This window comes from Pinus tabuliformis, chromosome 6, assembly GCF_031772625.1.
Source record: "Pinus tabuliformis cultivar Carrire ecotype Pingquan chromosome 6, CPIR1, whole genome shotgun sequence".
Lineage (NCBI taxonomy): Eukaryota > Viridiplantae > Streptophyta > Pinopsida > Pinales > Pinaceae > Pinus > Pinus tabuliformis.
In genome coordinates, this window is record NC_142292.1 from 1,624,822,720 (window position 1) to 1,624,844,800 (window position 22,081).

Sequence of the window (22,081 nt, forward strand, 5' to 3'; positions counted from 1 at the left end):
GGTGAGGTCGCCCGCCCGTCATGCGAAGGTTCGGTTGTGAAGTTTGGTTGGCAACTCGTGTGAGGGTGCGCTCGCCCGACTTGGGCAAAGGATCTTGGTTATCACACGAAGGTGTGATGAAGTTGTAAAATTGGCTAAGTATGAAACTTGGTGTTTCCCAAGTATACTTGTAAAGCTTTGTAACATTGAAAGACTATATAATATATTATTCGGGCAGACTCATTGTTCGGGCAGTTGCCCCTCCCTTTATACTGTGCAATTGTGTTCTCTTGTATAATTGTTGTTGATAATGAATGTGTATGGGTGTTCATTGGTATAAAGGAAACATAATAATTACTTAGTTGAGAAACACAAACTAAGTAGGACATGTGGTTAGGCGTAGTCCATGAACATAAGTATTGGTGAAAAGAAAGTGTTTGGTGGTGCCGCACCTCGCCAAGAGCGGTTGAAAGACTACCATCGTCTCCGGTGCGTGACACCACTTGTCACGCCCCTACACCTGCGGTGCTCTTTCAACCGCTTATAGCAAGGTGTGGCACTACCAATTGTTTTCTTTTCACCAATACTTACGATTGTAGACTACGCCAAACATTCCATACTTAGTCTTATTTCCGTTACCAAGTATTATTAGTGTTCCTTTATACTAGTGAAAGCCCATAACATTCACATAAACAACATTATACAATAGAAATGCACAATAGTATAAAGGGAGGGGCAACTCCCTGCAATATGAGTCTGCCCGAATATCAATATATATAATTTTTCCACTTTTACAAAGTACAGACTAAGTCCTTGGGAAACCCCAAATTTATACTTAGCCAATTTTCACAACTTCGGCAAACTCGATTGCCTAGCTCATCGGCACCTCCGCACGGTCACCGCACGACTCTCCAATCCTTTGTTCACCTCATCGCACGATCGTGTTGTTTGCCCAACTTGGGCGCACCTCCAAGTCGCCACACACGGGCGACTCTGCCCAAGACACGCCTCCGTTCACAATCTCAACACTTCACCAAGTCACCGTGCACACTTGCACGTTGGGTGGGTTCTCACCCGAGTCGCCAAGACACCCACACCAAGTCGTCGCACAAACCAGGCACCACACACCCGTGCACGCCTCAACCGTCTGCCGAGCGCCACACACCCGTGCATGCCCTCACCCAATCGTCGGGCGCTCCTGCCCGCACCTTCACCCACAAAAGCGTCCTTACCGTGCAACTAAGCCCAAGAATGGGCGCATCACAACCTGCGCCTTCCCCCTTAGACCTGCGCACTAGAACTGCGCCTAACTCCTTAGAGTGAAGATTGTTGAGCGATGGATGATGATGGAAATGCCTTAACGCATCTCCAATATATACACAAGGCAGGGCGAGGTCTTGGCTGCCCAGCCGGCCTGCCCAATGCCTACAACTCATTGCAAACGCCTCAAATTATCATGTCGGCCCCTTCATTGATATAGGTCGGCCTCCATACATGCTCCACGCCATATATACACTCACTCTTTACTTCCTTATGCGCATAATACATCGCACATCCAAGTCGTGAGCTCGTCCTCCAACATAACCACAGCTCACACTGTTCATCCGCATGTACGCATCGTCTGCCCACACGCCCAGGAACCGCAGGTCGTTACATCCTCCTCCACCTGAAATCGTTGTCGTCCTTGACAACATACCATCCTGGTAGCCATCCACCAAGATCATCAGCAACTGTATCATCCATGATGTCAACTCCTCCACATACTGCAAACATCTCTGCATCATATGTAGAACCACTGTCTCCATCATGTCTCATCCCGGCAACCATCTGTCACCAAGATCACCATACCAAGGTATACACCTCATCGGTATGTCATACATCGGAAATCATCTCAATCCATGATCATCGATCACCCTGTCACAATCTCCACATGCTGCTCTCCATCGTGGAAGGCTGGTCCCTCCATCTCAAGCTACATGCTTCCTGCAACATCTCATGTCGACCTCATCATGTGTTGTCCTCGTGTGAACTGCTGCCATGATACTCCAACATAATGCTAACACATCTCTGCACACCGCTAGCCCTCATGTCTGAACTAGTTGGGTAGCTAATCCAACTGTCACGTTCAAACCATGAGAATGCACATCCTCATGCCATCATCAGTCGTTTCTCAGAACATCCTGTCACATCATCAACTCGATCAAGAATCCATCTCCATACAAGTGTAAGCCATGCTCAGGTCCATGAAGTAGTCCTCATCCCATCTGCAACATGTTGTCCATGATGGCTGGTACTAATGTGCTACCTGAAATCAGTCACATCTATCCCAACATCATCATCCATATGTGTACCTCCTCAATATGAAGAGATCATCTCATCAACCCAACTCTCGATGTGCCACATCTAGGTCCATGAAGCAACCTCCATCATATCTGCAATGTGCCATCCCTCAAGCCTGCCATAGAAACAAGTATACACTTGTCCCCTCTATCCATGTGCTGCCCATGATCATAGATCAATCAGCTCCCATGTGCCAAAAGTAGTTGAGTCTCGGCTCAACCCATGCCCAAGTGTAGTCACCAAGGCATCATCATCGTTGTAACTCCATCACTTCAAAGTGTCTCATATCGATCCTCATCAAGTCACTCTTCCAAGCCACACCCATGACCTCAGCTCCTCAATGCATCAGATCCTCCAAGTCCACCATATATGAAGTCCCTAAAAGTCACAACCTCATATCATCATGAGCTCCATGAGCCATCTCCAACCAACATCTCAGCAAGCATACAAGTCTCGGCCCAAAGGTCTCTGCAAGATGCCTCAGCTCTCCATGTAGTAGGAATGCTCCATAGGCTGCTCACAACTCCATCCAAGTCCATGGCCTTGTTGTACAAGGAGTGCACAACCTCTCCATCGGCTCATAAGTAAAACATCTCCATGTCACAACAGAAAATCCACCTACACAACATCCCTGCCTTGGCACTCCTAATTGGATGCCCATAAGTGACACCTCTTGAAGTGCTCTTGCATAATGTCCCTGCATAAGGTTGCCATGCTCCATGTCTCCAACTTGATGTCCATGACTAAGTTGTCCATGTAGTCCAACCAAGTAGACCCATCACAACAATCGGTCATCCTCATCCAAGTCTGCATTCTTCGGTCTAGTGAACTCGGTCACCCAACCATATCATCATCATCACGAGTCCCTTCCATCATAGCTCCCCCACTAAAGGTTCCACCAAGACTATCTCTTGGTCTCGGCCATGAGAAGTCCACCCAAGCAACTCAAGTGTGTGCCCTTCAATCTGTCCATGAGTCATGCCGGGCACTTAGCCAATATGTGGCTAAAGCATGACCCAATCCTCCGCAATGATCATCATGTTCCTCCCTTGTCACGGGCCCTTGCACCTTCTATCATAAGGTCACAAATAACCCCAACAAGTCCTGCAACAATCAACAATCCTTGCTTCTCCATAAAAGGTCTCATCATAGTCATCCATGGTAAGATGCTTCCCTGCATTGGCAAACTGACTTTGCCCTTCCCTGCATACGATCCATCTACCAAATGCTCAAGTGAAACACAAGTATCAATAGTACTTACATCATCGTCATGAGGCTCCTCCATGTGAGTCTCCTCATCCATCCATGTCTGCAAATTGCACGATCCTGGTCCAACTTGATCAATCTCAAGTTCATCCTCCATCATTGTCACATCTGCAACATCTTCAATCATCACGGCTTCCTCTTCCTGGTTAGCACAATCTGCAACTTCATCTTGCTCCATTGTCCAACCAAGTTGAAGAAGTTCGTCTTCAACATTCTTTTCCAAGACTTCAAGTTCCTTTCGAATCCGGGGATTCTCTTCTTTCATCTGCTTCAACCTGTATAAGGTAAGCAAGAGCTTCCCTTTGCATTCTTCCAAACTTGCCATGCCTTGTCGTTCAGCTTGGCCCAAGAATTAAGCTTCACCTCTGCTAAACCTATTTCACCCTTCACCTGAATCACCCTGATATTCCACCTGTTACCTGCAAAGCTTGAACTTCCTTTCAATTCTTCGATCTTCGTCGAATCAGCTCCTTGATTCAGTTCACCAAGTTTCCTGCAAAACTTGGACCAGCTCTGATACCACCTGTCACGCCCCTACACCTGCGATGCTCTTTCAACCGCTTATAGCGATGTGCGGCACTACCAATCGTTTTCTTTTCACCAATACTTACGATTGGCGACTATGCCTAACATTCCATACTTAGTCTTATTTCTGTTACCAAGTATTATTAGTGTTCCTTTATACCAGTGAAAGCCCATAACATTCACATAAACAGCATTATACAATAGAAATGCACAACAGTATAAAGGGAGGGGCAACTCCCTGCAATATGAGTCTGCCCGAATATCAATTTATATAATTTTTCCACTTTTACAAAGTACAAACTAAGTCCTTGGGAAACCCCAAATTTATACTTAGCCAATTTTCACAACTTCGGCAAACTCGGTTGCTCGGCTCATCGGCGCCTCCGCACGGTCACCGCACAACTCTCCAATCCTTTGTTCACCTCGTCGCACAATCGTGTTGTTTACCCAACTCAGGCGCACCTCCAAGTCGCCACACACGGGCACCTCTACCCGAGACACACCTCCGTTCACAATCTCAACACTTCACCAAGTCACTGTGCACACTTGCACGTTGGGCGGGCGCTCACTCGAGTCACAAAGACACCCACGCCAAGTCGTTGCACAAACCGGGCGCCACACACCCGTGCACGCCTCAACCGTCCGTCGGGCGCCACACACCCGTGCACACCCTCACCCAACCGCCAGGCGCTCCTGCCCGCACCTTCACCCACAAACGCATCCTTACCATGCAACCGAGCCCAAGAATGGGCGCATCACAACTTGTGCCTTCCCCCTTAGACCTGCGCACTAGAACTGCGCCTAACTCCTTAGAGCAAATATTGTTGAGCGATGGATGATGATGGAAATGCCTTAACGCATCTCCAATATATACACAAGGCAGGGCGAGGTCTTGGCTGCCCAGCCGACCTGCCCAACGCCCACAACTCATTGCAAACGCCTCAAACTATCATGTCGGCCCATTTATTGATATAGGTCAGCCTCCATACATGCTCCACGCCATATATACACTCGCTCTTTACTTCCTTATGTGCATAATACACCGCACATCCAAGTCGTGAGCTCATCCTCCAACATAACCGCAGCTCGCACTGTTCATCCGCACGTACTCATCGTCCACCTGCGCACCCAGGAACCGTAGGTCGTTACAATAGTGGTCGGGGTAAGGTGTAATGGCCTGGGTGTGGGGCAACTACGAGTAGACAATGTTGTTCTGAGAGTTGTCGAAACCTGGTCTAGTCTGTATTGGACCGTTTCGAAAATTCTGAGAAGGTTAGGAAGGAAAAACATGAAGCAGTCATCGCTACACTCAGCAAGCTGCATTATTTTTAGTGTCATGTTCAGGAGAGTATCGTGGCGGTATGGCATGGTCAGAATCTGCTATCTGAGAAGGTGGAGAAGCTGGAGTCATGGATGGCTCATTTCAAGTAGCAAGTCCAATGTTCTTACTGCCACCCACCTCCTCAAAGGACTATTCCAAACAATCCTACTTCTATTACCTCTAATGATTGAGCATGGTTACGAGTGTTTTACTTGTCTTATTTGTATTCTGGTGCTTTTGAATGCCTAAGTTATGGATTGTGTATCTAGCTGTACTTTTGTTTCTATGTCATATGCTACTAGCGATAGTCAACAAACCTGGTCAGGGTGAGACTACTTGCCTTTTGTCACTTATGTACTTCTTTTTTGATGAATGAATAAAACCTTGACTTACCAAGAAAAACAAAATTAAAATTAAGTCAATAACTTTAAATATCCTAATCATTTGAAAAGCTCTTTCAACATTTTAAAAGCCACGGATTTAAAAGTACCACGTGGACACTTCCAAGAGCAAGTTCTTTGGTTTAGGGTGGGAAAAGTGTTAGATTATGTTGTGTTCTATTTGATATATGTTTTGAATGCTTTTCCAACATAATTTGTTTTGAATTTGATAGAAATTATAAATTTGAGTTGTCAACTTTTCATAATGTAAGTATTTTAATTAAAAGCTCATTTTAAAATAACAAAGAATTAAAATTTAAGTAAAAATATATCACCAAATTTCGAAAAAAAAAGGCTAAAAAATGTATAATGTTAAACAAAACCTTTGATTATGCACACCACGTGACCATTAAACGAGGTTTGGAACACGCGTGGAAAAATTTAGGAGGAATCGTTGGTGGAGAAATTTAGGAGCAATTGTTGAGTAGCTGCATGCATGAGCAGTCTGGTTGACTAGTTCCACCCGGGACTAAGGAAACTTGACTTGCATGCATGCATGGCTTGCTCTTCCCAGAATAGTAATAGGCAACATGCAAAAGGCATCCCATGATTTAGGGAGCTATTTTTAGCAGTCGGAGGTTACATGCAAAGTTGTTTTAGAAACTTCCCTCCAAGTGTTGCTTTTTCCTAGATTTGTGGCATGCGTGTCATGAGCCCAAACTTATTTATTTGACGCATCAGAGCTCATTCTTTCACATCGATCTTGGAGCTCTAACATCCCACGGCACATCCAGGACTCTTTGACATATTCGGCTCAACTATTCACAAGTAAGTGGCCTCAACTTGTCTTTTTCAACATTTTTGTCGCTTTTTGTGTATTCACTTGTGTGAGTGTTGTTTGCTTGATTTCTTTGAATGCTTGTTGTCGTTTACATGTATACTAGCTTGTCCTAGATTTGTTTCAATTTTCGTTGCTATCTCACTGTTGTCGCATGCATGAAACTGTTTTGCATGAACGTTCACCGAATTAGTGAATCGCTTCACCGACATGCATGTCAATCTGTTTGCTGAATCTTTCATTCATGTTTACATGCACTGCCAATCACTTCTGCTATCACTTAGTATCGCATTCATTGTCTTATTTTCTTTCAGTTGTCCGTCGGCAGGTCAGGCCAACCTTGGCCCAGAGTCTGCCTTCACTCAAACTGCATTGCGCAATCTCTGGAAGGAAGGCTCTTCCTTCCTCTCCAGAAAAGCGCATTTTTCCCGTAACTATCCTCTAGGACTATTTTGCGCATTTCTGAGGGACAGTGACTGCTGGCCTAGAAAATTACGCAATGCAGTCCATGAGCCAGGAGCCAGCAACTAGTATGGATTGCGCATTACGCAGATCTAGCAGCCAGTCCTACCTCCCAGACATCCCAGACTGCCTTTTGCGCAGTTCTGGCAGTCAGTCACCCAGCCTCCCAAAAGAAATTGCACAATCTTGCTCATTAGTTTCCCAGGTATGTGTTGTGTCATTCCCCGAATTTGCTTTGTTTTCACTGACAGATTTCTTGCCATGCATGTTTCTTGTCTCTAGATCTTTTAGGTGTTCATCTATCTCAATGGCTTCCAAGAGAATAGGATCACAGGACACTGATGGAAATGCAGCTGGAGCAGCAGTTGAGCAAGTGTCCTCTAGTCTACTGATCTATGAAGATACAAAGTTGTATCTAGACAATGACATCAAACTAAAGTGGCAAGAGGTCAATGAAACATTTGCAAGCACTTTTGGGGAAGACCTCGAAGACCGTCAGGTGTGCATGAACATTCACAAGTCCGGCTTGTACTGGATTGCATGCAGATACCCCGGGTTCCCATGTGCGGACACGATACACTAGATTGTCTCTCACACTAATCCAAAGACGATAACCTTGAGCAGTGTCAGTGGGACGAAGCTTGCAACCTTCTGGGCACGAGATTACGATGAGATGTATCCGATGTCAAAGCCCATTACTATCATAAAGACTCCATTCATCTTACCCAATAGCAGTGCTAACTCCAGAGACATTCTGAAGGACTGGGTAAATGAGCCAGCTCAATTCATGTTAATTTTAGTTATGTTCTATGCTTAGAGAAATTTATTACAATTTTCACAGTTAGCTCTATATCTTTTCCATATTAGCAATCACATCAACATTAAAGTAAACTGCAGATAGAACATAAACATAAATCGCAGAAGACAAGTCAAGGCAAGAGGACACAAGATGTGGTGCTAGCAGGGACAAACCCCAATGTGGGGAAACCCTTGATCAATTCTTCCTATAAGAAGATGATACATGAGATCAGTTGAAGACATGCTGCTTCAACTAATTCTCCAAGGTGACTCCTTCACCTATCGTTGTGCTGCATTTCGTCATCATGCTGGACCTCACCGCACTGCACCATGCTGCACCCATCATCACTATGTTGCATCTCATCACGCTTCATTAATCATGATTGTACCCATCATTGTACTGCATTATGTGCCATTGTTGCACCATGTTGCCATCCCGACCTATGTGTTGGTTGCACCTTGCTTGCTTGTTGTCCCTAGCATGCTTGTTGTTGCATGCTAGTTGTCCCTTGCATGCTAGATGTAACATTGCATGCTTGGTGTATTTGCTGCTAAGTACCATACAACTGTCCCAATGTCAGTTAGTTGTCCCTTGCATGCTACTCTTCTTCAGAGACAGATGCTCCAGTTGTTTCGGCAGTTCCTGGCAATTCTGGCAGTTCCGGCTGTTCTAGCATTTCCGGCTTTTCCGGCATTTCCGGCTTTTCTGCCCTCTGGATCAAGGCAACGTTATTCCTTTGGATCTCTCCTCCTACTAAAACCCAAAGACAAGTAGAGAGAGGAAGAGATACCAAGTGTGTTGAAATGACTTGAAGGCCACCTCTATTTATACTAAAATGTTGAGCACATGTGGGGTTTATTTGGTTGTTGGCCGACCTTGACGAATTGTCTTATAACGCAAATAAATTCATAACTCCATGAATACTTATCGGAATCGGATGATATTTAGATCAATCTTACACCTCTCGATGAGAGGGATCCAAGAAAAATATCAGCTGCCATAAATAAGATGACCCACATGGAGTTTGGCCCTAGTTGCCAATTTTAACAATTCAGGATGACACCCAACCAGATCTACAAGATGAAGATATTGAGGAAGGCGTACCAATACTTGGTCATATTTTCATGTCAACTGTATGGCTAAGAAAGCACTGAAACCTTTCCGCAAAGTTGGGTGATCGCACTAGATGAACTATATAGAGAAGGAAAACCATGTAATTGGTTTGAGATACTGGCTTATTAGCTGAAGGAGAAAGTAATTAAGGCTCGACAGTGACCCGTAGGTATGCATGCAAAGATTTACATGTCCGCCTACATCTTATATGCAGTTTGTACCCGACAGGAGTTCCTGGGATTAGAGTGGGCATGGTCACCGGAGGAGACTGTTGTGAACACATATTTCAAGTTGTTGTTCGAATGTAGCTTCAGAGGAGTAATCACACGTTTGGCCAATAATTTTTTCACCCTAGTGTACAGGATGATATTCGAACAAGATCCACCCTGCATGTCAAAGGAAGCAATGGAGGCATTGATAGGCATTGCATATTGGTATGCCTCACTGTCCAACACTTTCATCCAAATGTTCAGTGCGGAGAAGCTCTGCATGTTCTGCCAAAGTTTGCCTTGGACATACTTGTCATGTAGGAAGTAGCATATCACATCTCGACAGGATTGACAGTTAGACTGCATCGGAAGAAGAAGGCACCTTGACCCGCTCTTCTGTTGCGGATTGGGTTATATGAGATCCAGAGTATCAAGCAAGTGGATGTCGAAGTAGAACAGATGAAGAAGTACCCATTCGACCTCTGAAGCTGCAATTCGTATGACCCACATTGCATTGTGAAGAATCACTACATGAGAGTTTAGTTAAACTGGATCCATAGGGAATTTCATTGCCCCGAGGAGGACTCATGGAGGTTTTGCTGCAATTCCTCTAGACCCAATGAATAGGTCGGCTTTGCTGTGGAGTGGTTAGCGTAGCAGCATGAAGCAGCATCACAGAGAGCACCAGCTGCAGTGAGAGTAGAGCCAAGCATACCAGTGTGCGACAAAGGGAAGAGGAAGATTGTCGATCGCATGGAGGAGGAGTAAAGCTACAATTTTCGAGAAGATCCACTTGTAGAAAAAGCAGTTATGGCTATAGAGGCAAAGAGGCACCAACGTGACAAGCGAATCGCACGAAGGTAGAGGGATAAGAAGAGAATGGAAGAAGCAGAGAAGGAGTTGCATGAGCTGAGGGAGCAACTCCAAAAAGAACAAGAGTTGCACAAACAAGAGAGGGAAGCGCAACAGCAACAAATACAGCAGGGGGCGCAACATGTGTAAACAAACGAAGCAACGCCTGTATAAGTAGTTGATTCATCTTAACAGCTAGCATTAGGCGAACAGGGTGAACCATCGCAGGAGCGAGACTTTGCTTATGAGATAGAACAAACACTTCAATAGTTGGATGCAGACATGGAGCAGCTGGAGTTGGAACAGGACACTAACCTCATGCCTCACGACGAAGAGGTCGAATCACCCACTTTAATGCATCCAGATGATGAGTAAGTCTCGAATGACCAAGGAGGCACTCAGATCCTTGGTGGTCAGTCGGAAAGAGAGATGCACAACATCTCATTTGATGATTCTCATCATAGAGTTGTGCAGTCTCAGAGTACCAACTCCGGAGGATCATACATCCCCTGCGCAAGTTGAGGAACAAGTGATCGTGACTGATGTGCACAAACATCCAGCTACCTTGGCCGATGCAACCAGAGTGTATGCCGAAGTCACTAGCTCAAGTGTTCGTTTTCTGATAGTTGAGAATGAGCGAATGGCGAAGGAACTACAGGTGGCCAAGCAAGGAGGAGACTTGGTGACAATGTCCACCTGAGTTGAACTAAAGAAGGAAATACTAGATGAAGTATTGTCGCTTGACACAGTTATGCGAGCAGTGTACTCCAAGTGCACAAGGCAGTGTTCCATCTCAACGGATGGCAGCAACGATGTGCTAGAAGAGCACACATCTTGATGAACGTGCATGGTGTTGTTGATGGCATGCAAACATGGACGATGAATTACAAGGGAGCCCTACTTCACTTGCCAAAGATGATGAGGGCTAATGCGGTCGAGCTGAAAGCACATATCCGAAGTCAGATCAAGAACTATGATGACCTCCCGCAACTCATTACTGGCATACATGCTTCCCATGCATGAGTATTCAAGAGCATGGATGTTGTGGTGCGCACACATGCGATCCCATAACTTAGGACTCTCACCCAGTTGAGGACAAAAAAGCAGGTCGACTATAGATGGACTCGTACTTTGATGAGTTGATGCGCGTCGCCACCAGCCCAGACTTGCCTATCAGTGCAGACATTGGTTCGGCCAGATTGAAGACAATGATGCGCATGCTTTCAGACGAGTTGGGCAGAGGAGCCCGAGTAGTGTACCTGGATGCTATGGAGGCAAGCGTTAGGTTTCAGACGGATGTCACTACGAAACACATGGAAACCATCGAGGACTACAAATCTTGGCATCAATATGTTACTGTTGATCAACATGAGGATGTTGAGCAGTTGGACTTCTATGGTTGCCTAAGTTAGAGTGATGTCTAGCTTGGCTTGCTCAAGCCATTTTGTTCACATGGGTACATGTGCATTGTAATGTAAAGTCATGTCAAGTGTAAGTAAAGTGTCAATAGTGGATGTAACAGTCATAGAGTAGGTGAAGAGTCATGAGGGTAACTGAACGGTGACAAAGGGGAATTTTAAGGGTCACCCCACCCTTTGATATAAATAGTCCCTCATAACTCATTGTATAGGCTTATGGTCAACCAAGCTTCCGATAAGACTATCTTGGAGAGAGCTTGGACAATATTGTAATGTGCCTTGGCTTCTCCACTACATGGAGCTGGTTCACCTCTTTGGAGGAGCAGGTGGATGTGGCTGTAACGTTCCGCTGTTGGGGCTGGCAGGTTTACATGGATGTATTGTATGATTGGAACTTACACTTCTTTATATAATAAGAGCCAACACGTTTTCATGCATATGTTGTTATTGTAGTTGGATTGTTTCGGTTGTTGTAGAAATGTATGTTGTTTAACTTACGTAGTTGTGTATGAACTATTTTGTATGCAATTATATGAATCTTGTTGCAGATGTGTTGTTGGTTTAACCATCACTTTGGATTGTCGGCTGACCTACTTTCCAGCTTTTGATGCATCTTCGCTCATGTGCTCCCTTCCCAGCCGAGTATTGTTACAGGTCGCCAAGGGGCGCACTCATCCCAACCCACCTATTTTAGAACCTCTCATGCACCTTCCTTGACTCACTACAGCGATCACACCCTTGCTACTGACAGAGTTATCTTACTTGCCTCTGTGCGACATCACGGTCAAGGCATTGCTTTACGACCCACTACTGGGACTCCTACACCAAACGGTCTGAGGTCTAATTGGGACTTCTTACTGGGGAGATCCCCTTGACATGTTGGCGGGTCCAGCACGTCAACATTTCTGGTGCTAGAAGGAGGGACTGATGACAAGATGTGTCCTCTCATCTAGTTTTGAACCTTTGCATACCTTTCATGGATTCTTGCACTCTTCTCCCTCCGCAATGTTTTTTGAATCGTGAAGATGTCTCCATCACGGGGGAGTTTTTCAATCTCTTGTCCACTTACACGTATGATGGTGAAGGCAAAGTGGCTTGGCCTGAGTACTTACATGACTTTCTTTCCATGCTTCATGAGGAAGATGGGTGTTCTGATGAACAGGCTAGCTTGCTACTTGCACACACACTTCACGAATCTCCACGTCGATGGCTACTCAACCTACCGGCTGACAACATGTACTCACTTGAGCACTTTTGTGATCTTATTGAATGCACTTTCTATCATTTTGATCCAGATTTTCTTGACCGGAAACTGTTACAACAACAGAACGCTTCGCATGAATCACTTATTGAATTTTGGCAACGCTTCCGTGACTTGCAGTTTCAAGCTCTGAGGAGCCAGATGAATTTTTCTTATCTTTGGGACCGATTCAAGTATTGCCTTAAGAAATATGATCGTCCCAGCAAGAAGCTTGAGATCAAGCCTCACTCAACATTCTTCAGTGAGGGAGCTGCGCAATCTCATGTGGATGCGGGCACTATCTTGACTGACTATCTTCCTTCCCTTCATTCAACAACTCCACCACTCCCTAGTGATGTTGAAGATCATGCTCACACACATATTCATCTTTCACATCCTCCCAACATCACTTCACTCAACTTTCGCGTAGATTTGGTTGTGAGTCCTTCAAGTTCTCATATGCATTCTTTTCTACGACCTTTGTCTTCACACTTGGGTGTTCCTCCAGATGATATTGTCTTGTGTTCATGCATTCCGGACTCTTCACTTGTTGTGAACAAGTAACAACCCATTGTCAGAATTGGTGTTTCACAACCAACATGTGCTATCATTCATGAAGAGTATGAGTGGTAGCTTGAGCATCAACACTCGGAGAAGGATGACTCCCTTCCATTCTTTCCTAACATCTTTGTTGAACCTACCATCCATGATTTTGCATGCGTGTCTTCATCCACAGATGCACCCATCGTTGATCACTCGCAGGACTCATCGGATGTTGGTCCATCATTCAACAATGGAGAGGATAAGTTATTCATTGAAAATCCACTTGATCCTTCATCTGTCTTTTCTAGAAATACAAAGGATGAGTTTGTTCGATTTTCATCTATCCCACTATTTGATTCATCTGATCATGAGGATGTCAATGAAATCATTGATTTTTCTGATCGTGGCGATCGTGATCCACTTACTTCCATTTTTTATCACCATTATGACTCTATCAATATTGATATTTTGAAGCCACCGTTTATGATGATCTATCTAATGATGAAGTTGAAACACCCAAGACTGTCGAGGCACTTCAGCTTGAGCTTATGGTTATGTCAAGTCCTCGCTCTCTTGGGGTTAGTCTCACTTCCGATCATGAAATTGTTCAATCACCCAAGGCTCCCCATCACTCATATGTATGCATTGAAGATCCATCTCACACATGGATCACACTCCCTCCACTCGAAATGCATGATCCCATCGCTCATGCATTGGAGGAATCCTACATTGCAAGCACTCGTTTGCGACACAAGTTATCTTTGTTTATTTCGTTTGCTTGCATGTCACAGTCAAGAGTGTTCTTATGCTTCAAAGTTGCATGCAATGTCACACAACACCATGATAAGTCCACGAACTGCTCGTCATGCACTTGTACTCGGTTATGTCCTGTGGACACTATCAAACACGAAGTGTGGTTGTCTTCATTGTTGTATCTTTCTTGCTTGCTGGTTCGCACAACTGGGTTTCTCGCGAACCAAGCCTTCACCAACATGGGTCAACTAATGTGCCGGTGGCTGCATTGGAAATATCACTTCACGTGATCAGGTCCATGCACCGTTAGTGTAGGAGTAGGAGTAGAGTTTTATTTCAATCAATTTCCTTGCATGCTTGTTTGCTTACTCGCTTTTTTTGTTTTCTTACTTGCTTGCTTGTTTGCTTAATTTCTTTTCTTTCACTTTCGCTTTTGCTTTTTCTTTGCTTTGTTGTTTGTTAGTTCGCTTGTGTCGTATAGTTCGCTTCTTTTGTTTGTAGGTTAGTTTTGCATGAAACCAGGTATGACTCTTGAAATGAGCTTGGTGAAGTAAGAGAGGGATTGTATAGCTAACACTACTTGGTTATCTGTCATCTTGCCTCTGTGTGAAGAACTTGTTACTTTTATTCCATGATACGTCGAAGGAAAATGCATACTGTTCGAAGTGAACCTTGGTGAAAACACAACGCTTGCGCGCTAACTAGTGTCACCTTCTCTAGTCGGTTGTTTTTGGGTTAACCCTTGTCAACTCAGTCAAGTAGAGTAAGGTGAAGGGGAAAACCTTAATAGGCACGTCAGAGGTATAATAAACTACTTCTCTGCTAGAACAACCTCTTCTTCTCTCAATAAGTTAGGAACCCTCTTCCACCTCTGAAATGAATAAATGCTATGCACATTTGAAAAAATGAAAAATGAAAAAAATTCAAAATGAATAAGGTGAAAGAAGAGAAAGGCTTCCTGCGCAAGGAGGTTATGCAAGTAACTCCGCCGGTGTACCGACCAAGCTCGCTAGCATCGAAGCCATGCTTGTGTTCCTATGTGACTCCACCGGGGTACTGTCTAGGCCTGCTCGCAGTGGAGAAACACCAAAGATGAAACTAAGACTCTGACGACTATATTGCTTGTGCACCTATATACCCCTCAACCCCAATCAAAACAACTATGTTACCTTGGCTTGGAATGTGTGTTAATCGACCAAGGGCTTGACAGATGCTACATCTTACAATCAAGCTAGTGTGAAATTAAGATGAGTTGAGAAATGAGTAATACTTCCTGAAGTGTTAGACTTGCTTTTCATGAACAAGGTCCATTCAGAGAGTTGGAGTTCTACCAGTGTGTCGCCAAGTGTTGTAGCGGTTACAACCACCCTCTAAAATTTTGCCTTAGCCTCTTTTGGGAGCCTCCCTAGCAACCTTTCATAGCACCTTGTCTTTCTTCGTCAAGTACACAACCTTAAGTGTTTTGCTTGTGCAAAGATAGCCTATTGATCACAGTTTGATGCACTCCCCTCACAGGCTATTCACCTGGACTTAGTCCAATTGCAGGCTTAGCAGCTTCCCCAAGAAAATTGCACATTTCTGGAGGGAAACCAACCTTCCCTCCAGAAATTGTGTAATCCTGTCTGACAGCCTGCTGGGCTCCAAGATTGCGCAATTCTGCCAGTCAACACTCCCAGCATGAATTGCGCAATTTTCCCCAGCAGGGCTACTCAGCACATAATTTGCGCAAAACTGGGTAGCAGTCAGTTGCTCTACCCAGAAATCTCGCAAACCTCCTAGGCAGTCAGCCTAGCTCCCAGCCAAAAATGCACATTTTTCTCAAGCAGATGAGCAATTGCATGCATGAGCAGTCCCATTGACCATTTCCACCCGAGACCAAGGAAACTTGACTTGCATGCATGCATGACTTTCTCTTCCTAGAATAACAAAAGGAAACATGCAAAAGGCATCCCATGATTTAGGGATTTGTTTTTAGCAGCCGAAGGTTACATGCAAAGTTGTTTTAGTAAATTCCCTCCAAGTGTCGCTTTTTCCTAAATTTGTGGCATGCGCGTCATGAGCCCAAACTTATTTATTCGATGCATCAGAGCTCATTATTTCACATCGATCTTGGAGCTATGACATACCACAACACATCTAGGACTCTTCGACACATTCGGCTCAGCTATTCACGCGTAAGTGGCCTCAACTTGACTTTTTCAGCATTTCTATCGCTTTTTGTGTATTCGCTTATGTGAGTGTTGTTTGCTTGATTTATTTGAACGCTCGTTGTCACTTACATGTATACTAGCTTGTCCTAGCTCTGTTTCAATTTTCATTGCTATCTCACTACTGTCGCATGCATGAAACTGTTTTGCACGAATGTTCACCGAATTGGCGAATCGCTTCGCCCACATGCATGTTGATTTGTTTGTTGAATCTTTCTTTCATGTTTGCATGCATTGTCAATCACTTCTACTATCACTTAGTGTCACCATTCATTCACTGTCTTATTTTCTTTTAGTTTCCCGTCGGCGAGTCAGGCCAACCTTGGACCAGACTCTGCCTTCACTGAGACTACATTGCACAATCTGGGGAAGGAAGGCTCTTCCTTCCTCTCTAGAAATGTGCATTTCTGCCCAACACTGTCCTCCAAGACTGTTTTGTGCATTTCTGAGGGATAGTGACTGTTGGCACAGAAAATTGTCCAATGCAGTCTCTGAGCTAGCAGCCAGTCTGGATTGCGCATTGCGCAGATCCAATAGCTAGTCCTGCCTCCCAAACATCCCAGACTTCCTTTTGCGTGCTTCTAATAGCAAGTCACCTAGCCTCCCAGAAGAAATTGCAGAATATTTCTCATCAGGTTCCCAGGCATGTGTTGGGTCATTCCCCAAATTTGCTTCATTTTCACTGACAGATTTCTTTCCATGGATGTTGCTTGTCTCAAGATATTTCAGTTGTTCGTCTGTCTCAATGACTTCCAAGAGAACAGGATCACAAGACACTGATGAAAATGTAGTTGGAGCAGCAGTTGAGCAACTAGTCTACCGATCTATGAAGATACAAAGATGTATCTAGACAAGGACATCAAACTAAAGTGGCAAGAGGTCAATGAAACATTTGCAGGCACCTTTCAGGAAGACCTCGAAGACCGTCAGGTGTATGTGAACATTCAAAAGTTTAGCTTGTACCAAATTGCATGCAGATACCCTGCATTCCCATGCGCGGACATGATACACTAGATCGTCTCTCACACTGATCCCGAGACGATGACCTTGAGTAGTGTTAGTGGGATGAAGCTTGCAACCTTCTGGGCATGAGATTATGATGAGATGTATCAGATGTCAGAGCCCATGACTGTCATGAAGACTCCATTCAGCTTACCCAACAACAGTGCTAACTCCAGAGACATTCTGAAGGACTGAGTAAAGGAGCCAACTCGATTCAAGATGACACCCAACCAGATCTACAAGATGAAGATATTGAGGAAGGTGTACCAATACTTGGTCATATTTGCATGTCGACTTTATGGCTAAGGAAGAACTGAAACATTTTCACATAGTTGGGTGATCGCACTAGACCAATTGGATAGAGAAGGAAAACCATGTAACTGGTCCGGCATACTGGCTCATCAGCTGAAGGAGCAAGTAACTAAGGCTCGACAGTCACTCAGAGGTATGCATGCAGAGATTTACATGTCCACCTACATCTTAGATGCAGTTTGTGCCCAACAGGAGTTCCCGGGCTTGGAGTGGGCATGGTCACCAGCAAAGACTGTTGTGAACACATATTTCAAGTTGTTTCCTGAATACAGCTTCAGAGGAGTAATCACACGTTTGTCCGGTCATTTTTTCACCCCAATGTAAAAGATTATATTCAAGCAGGATCCACCTTGCATGTCAAAGGAAGCAATGGAAGCATTGATAGGGATTGCAGATTGGTATGCCTCACTGTTCGACACTTTCATCCGAATGTTCAGTGTGAAGAAACCTCCGCATGTTCTACCAAAGTTTGCCTTGGACGTACTTGTCATGCAGGAAGTAGCATATCACATCTCGACAGGATTGACAGCTAGACTGCATCGGAAGAAGAAGGCACCTTGGCCCGCTCTTCCATTGCGGATTGGGTTATATGAGATCTAGAGTATCAAGCAAGTAGATGTCGAAGCAGAATAGATGAAGAAGTACCCATTTGACCTTCGAAGCTATAATCTGTATGACCCACATTGCATTGTGAAGGATCACTGCATGAGAGTTCAATTCAACTGGATCCATGGGGCATTTCATTAGGCCAAGGAGGACTCATGGAGGTATTGCTATAGTTCCTCTAGACCCAATGAACAGGTCAGCTTCACTATGGAGTGGTTAGTGAAGCAACATGAAGTAGCATCATGGAGAGCACTAGTAGCACTGCCAACAGTAGTAGCACTAGAGACAACAGAGCCAAGCATACCAGTGCGCAACAAAGGGAAGAGGAAGATTGTCGATCACATGGAGGAGAAGCAAAGCTACAATTTTCGAGTAGATCCACTTGTAGAACAAGCAACGATGGCTACAGAGGCAAAGAGGCACCAGCGAGACAAGCGAATCGCGCGAAGGCAGAGGAATAAGAAGAGAATGGAAGAAGCAGAGAAGCAGTTGCATGAGCTGAGGGAGCAACTTCGAAAAGAACAAGAGCTGCGCAAACAAGAGAGGGAAGCACAGTAGTAGCAGATACAAAAGGGGGTGCAACATGTGCAAACAGACGAAGCAACAGTCGTACAAGTAGTTGTTTCATTTGAACAGTTGGCATCAGGAGAACAGGGTGAACCATCGCAAGAGTGAGACTTTGCTCATGATATAGAACAAGCACTTCAACAATTGGATGAATACATGGAGCATCAGGAGCTGGAACAGGACATCGACCTCATGCCTCACCACAAAGAAGTCGACTCACCCACTTCAATGTATCCAGATGATGATCAAGTCTCGAATAACCAAGGAGGCACTGACATCCTTGGTGGTCAGCCGGAAGGAGAGATGCACAACATCTCATTTGGTGAATCTCATCATAGAGTTGTGCAGTCTCACAAAGTACCAACTCCAGAGGATCATACATCCATTGTGAAAGTTGAGGAACGAGTGATCATGATTGATGTGCACAAAAATCCAGCTGCCTTGGCCAATGCAACCAGAGTGTATGCCGAAGTCACTAGCTCAAGTGTTCGTTTTCTAATAGCAGAGAATGAGTGAATGGCAAAGGAACTATAGGTGGCCAAGCAAGGAGGAGACTTGGTGACAATGTCTGCTCGATCTGAACTGAAGAAGACAATACTAGAAGAAGTATTGTCCCTTGACACAGTTATGCGAGCATTGTACTCCAAGTTTGGTACCGTGCACAAGGTAGTCGACCATCTCAACGGATGGCAGCATTGATGTGCTAGAAGAGCATGCATCTTGATGAACGTGCATGTTGTTGTTGATGGCATGCAGACATGGACGATGAAGTACAAGGGAGCCCCACTTCACTTGCCAAAGATGATGAGGGCTAATGCAGTCGAGCTTAAAGCACCTATCCGGAGTCAAATCTGGAACTATGATGACCTCCTGTAGCTCATCACTAGCATACATGCTTCCCATGCACGAGTATTCAAGAGCATGGATGTTGTGGTGTGGACACATGCGTTCCCATCACTTTGGTCTCTCACCTAGGCGAAGACAAATAAGCATGTCCGACTAGAGCTTGACTCGTACTTCGGCAAGTTGATGCACATCGCCACTAGCCCATACTTGCCTATTAGTGTAGACATCATGCACAAGTATATTGTTGGTCTGGCCACATTGAAGACATTGATGCACATACTTTCAGACGAGTTGGAAAGAGGAGCCCAAGCAGTGTACCCGGATGCTATGGAGGCAAGGGTCAAGTTTCAGATGGATGTCATCGCGAAACACATGGACACCATCAAGGACTACAAATCTTGGCATCAATATGTTACTGTTGATCAGCATGAGGATGTTGAGAAGTTAGACTTCTATGGTTGTCTAAGTCAGAGTGATGTCTAGCTTGGCTTGCTCAGGCCATTTTGTTCACATGGGTACATGTGCATTGTAATGTAAAGTCATGTCAAGTGTAAGTAAAATGTCAATAGTGGATGTAACAGTCATAGAGTAGGTGAAGAGTCATGAGGGTAGTTGAACGGTCACAAAGGGGAATGTCAAGGATCACCCCACCCTTTTCTATAAATAGTCCCTCATAACTCATTGTATAGGCTTATGGTCAACCAAGCTTCCGATAAGTCTATCTTGGAGAGAGCTTGGACAGTATTGTAATGCGCCTTGGCTTCTCCACTGCACGAAGCTAGTTCATCTCTTTGGAGGAGCAGGCGAATGTGGATTTAACGTTCCACTATTGGGTCTAGCAGGTTTACATGGATGTATTGTATGATTGAAACTTACACTTCTTTATATAATAAGAGCCATCACGTTTTCATGCATATGTTGTTATTGTAGTTGGACTGTTCCGGATGCTATAGAAATGTATGTTGTTTAACTTATGTAGTTGTGTATGAACTGTTTTGTATGCAATTATATGAATCTTGTTGTAGATGTGTTGTTGGTTTAACCATCACTTTGGACTGTCGGATGATCTGCTTTCCAGCTTGTGATGCATCTTCACTCATTTTCTCCCTTCCCAGCTGAGAACTGTTACAGGTCGCGAAGGGGCACACTCATCCCAATCCACCTGTGTTAGAACCTCTCATGCACCTTCTTTGACTCACTACAACAGTCACACCCTTGCTACCGACAAAGCTATCTTACTTGCCTCTATGTGATATCGTGGTAAGGGCATTGATTTACGACCCATTGTTGGGACTCCTACACCAAACAGTCTGAGGTCTAATTGGGACTTCTTACCAGGGAGTTCCCCTTGACAAGTTGGCGGGTACAACATCGTCAACACTCCCCTGCGACACATGTTCTCTCGATGAAGGAATAATCTATAAGTCATCCTATTCTCTTTCACAGCGACCGAAGAATTCACTGGTAAGTTTTGCACCAATTATGGAGGTCCCTCCCACAGAATTCAGCCTGCAACTGAAAATTTCACATCAGAAAGCCAAAGGAATTCCAGAGGCGTGTCGTTATATCTCAGCTCGACTTTCATTTTGGTTATGTCGTTATATGTTAGGTTCCAAGATTTAAGTTACCAACCCTATAGAGTCTCTTCTATCTAAAACTTTAAAGGGTTTCATTTTAATTGGTTTTTCATATGTCTAGATATCCAAATATGTAGATATTTGGAACACCCTTAAACTTTCGCAGTGTATTACACTTAAGAAACTCCCAGATGTCTGGTTATTTGAGTATCCAGATAATGAGAGCATTTGTTCTTTATTGAGCTTCCACTCTTTGGCCCCTTTTCTCTGCTAGCCCTCTCTAATGACCACTACCAATCCATGTGACTAGGAGCTAGGGTCAAGACATCAAAGCCCAAATTAATAGAATTTTAGGCTTTTGATTCTTTCCATTAACACATTAGTTTGCAATGTAATTAAAAATGGTTGAATTATCTAAGGGAAAACTCCATGTCCAAAGAAACACATGAACAATAAAATATCACAAGAATGACAGAAGCAAGACATGAAATGGAGAAATTTAACAAAATGAGAACCCAATATACTTTCAAATGGCATTATCATTAAATTAGAGGAAAGAAAAGAAAATCTATATATCTTTCGAAACTACCAAAAATGAGATAGTCTGGTTTTTAAAAGATGCATCATACTAGAAAAGAGAAGAACAAGTATCTTATTCTCATTGGTATGAGAAGTGTAGAGCAGGGAAGAATAATGATAGGTGTATTGGTTATGTCCTGTAGTTCAGTCTTAATAGAGAGATAGATAAAAGGGTGAAATAAGCATTCCATTATAGATTCTTCCAGCAGTCCATAGTAGGAGACTCTTGGTCAGACTACATTTCTATTCTCATTTCCAGATTCTCCCATTTGAAGGCACAGGAGGAGGACAAACACAAACACAAACTCTTGTCTTTTCCTTCGCTATCCCAAGACATGCAAGACTCT